We start from the raw sequence: 2,499 nt of genomic DNA on the forward strand, positions 1-2,499 counted from the left end.
ATAAATTCCAGATCGATATCGGAGCACATGGTTGTGCATTCATCAGTATACACAGATGCTTCAGGCATAGGTTATGGAGGGTATGTGTGGGGACATGAGGAGATGGAGATGGTTGGAGCTTGGTCACAGAATGAAATGGGTAAAAGTTCCACGTGGAGGGAACTAGAAGCAGTTCATAGAATGATGCAAGATATGGCACAAGGTCTGGAAGGGCCAAATGTTCGTGTGTATACGGACAATAAGAATGTAGTGAAGATCATCAAAGCAGGTAGTAATAATTCAGAATTGCAATAGAAGGCACTACAGATCCGAGAAATTTGCTCAAAAGTTGACATGAAAGTTGATCCAGTGTGGATACCAAGAGCAGACAATAAACGTGCAGATGATCTGAGTAGAATGGCTGATAGCGATGATTGGCAAATAGATCACAAAACCTTTGCAAGGTTAGACAGATATTGGGGTCCTCATTCCTGCGATAGATTCGCATGTGGGTACAATTCAAAGTGTCAAAAATTCAACTCACGGGGATGGTACCCCGGAACTTCAGGTGTAGACGCCTTTAGTCAAAAATGGTCGAATGAGATGAATTGGTGGGTGCCTCCACCCAAATTAATTACTAGAACGGTAGATAAGTGTGTAGCAGAAAAAGCATGCGGAACGTTAGTGGTTCCATACTGGCAATCGGCGCCGTTTGGCCCAAGGTTGGAATGGTTCTAGTTTTAAGCCATTTGTGCAGGCGCACGAGTTTTTAACATCCGATGTTGTGTTGAAAGGGAAAGGCAAGAATGGGATATTCGGAAAACGTGGGAGTATATTCAAACTAATCGCACTGAAAATACGGTTCTAATTGAGTTATTTCTTTTTAGTACTAGGGATATCTTGTGCGGTTCATCAGGCTTTAGAAGAGACAGGAGTCAAGACCAGCAAGCTGACTTCATTGGCGGACACCATGTCAACACAGCTGATGGAATCCAGAAGTGAGGGGACTACGACCAAGTACTCGTCTGCATTCAGAAGATGGCAGGCATTCATACAGACGGAGGGGGGCAAGGCGATACCGGCGAAGCCAATACACGTTGCATTATATATTTCAAGTCTGATTGATCAAGGGTCTTCGTCAAATGTCGTTCAGGCGGCAGTATATGCAATTAAATGGGCTCATAATATTAGAGGATCAAATGATCCCACAGATAATCTTTTCGTTAAAAATTTACTGGAAACGGCTAAAAGGAAAAATTCAAAGCCAACGATAAAGAAAGACATAGTTACGGCAGAGCAGATCATCGCCTGATGCGATCAGTACGGGGATTCGGAAGATATCATGGTGTTACGAGATCTAGCCATCATAGTTTTGGGATTTTCGGGTTTTCTAAGATTTGAGGAGATCCGTTCTTTGAGGGCAGTAGATGTAAAATTCCACGAAAGTTTTTTGACTTTGTACTTGAGCAAAAGCAAAACAGATCAATACAGGAAAGGAAATACAGTAACAATTTCCAAAGGTAACACAGCTGCCTGTCCTCTAAAGGTGGTAGGGAATTATTTTGAAAAGGCAGGAATCTTACTAGACTCCGACCAGTTTATTTTTCGGCCGGCATGCTGTAACAAAGGAAGAAAGGCACTTGTAAAGAAAAATAAGCAAATAAGTTACACCCGGGCTAGAGAAACGGTTTTGAGTCGACTTAGAGAGGTTTGTGGCGATGCAAATATTGGGCTTTATTCGCTCAGGGCCGGTGGTGCCACTGCTGCCGCAAGAGCGTCAGTCAATGATAGACTGTGGAAGAGGCATGGGAGGTGGCGGAGCGATATAGCCAAAGATGGTTATGTTGATGACAGTCTAGAACACAAGTTATCCGTTAGTCAGGCACTACAATTGTAAGAAATTATTACCCTCCAATGTTGCTGCTGAGCATTGTTCAAACACACTGGCTTTAATGTAAATGATTAATGTTATTACACATTAATAACGGAGATATTATAATTTGTTGATATCAATGTTATGCGATTTCATGGAGGCTCGAAATATAAGCCAAAAAAAAAAAAATTCAGTTGTTCCTTTAAATTGGTTCCACAAAGGCAGCACAGTGAAGTAATGTTATCCAATACACTGGCTTGAATGTAAATGTGTAATGTAAATACAGTAAGAACGAAGGTATGGAATTTAGTTGGATTTTATGCGATTTCATGGAGGCTGGAAAGGAAAGCAAAAAAAAAAAAAAGCAATTTAGTGGTTCTTTTAAATTGGTTTCACGAAAGTAGCACAGTAAAGTATACACGGTTATTCAAGCGATGTTTATTATTGTATCATGAGGAAAAGTTGTAAAGGAAAAAGCAAGTTGCGACATAAATTGTTGTAAATGCAGTGAAAATTACTTTATGAGGCACAGTTTAGGTTGAAAGTAGAAGGGTTGGCAAATTTTGTGAAGATATTCCGGAAGTGAAGATAAAGAGATTAATAAGCGGCAAAAAAAAAAAAAAAAACGAAGCCTCTTGCCCGATCTT

The sequence above is a fragment of the Patiria miniata genome, unplaced genomic scaffold, assembly GCF_015706575.1.
Source record: "Patiria miniata isolate m_02_andy unplaced genomic scaffold, ASM1570657v1 HiC_scaffold_28, whole genome shotgun sequence".
In the NCBI taxonomy this organism is placed as follows: Eukaryota; Metazoa; Echinodermata; class Asteroidea; order Valvatida; family Asterinidae; genus Patiria; species Patiria miniata.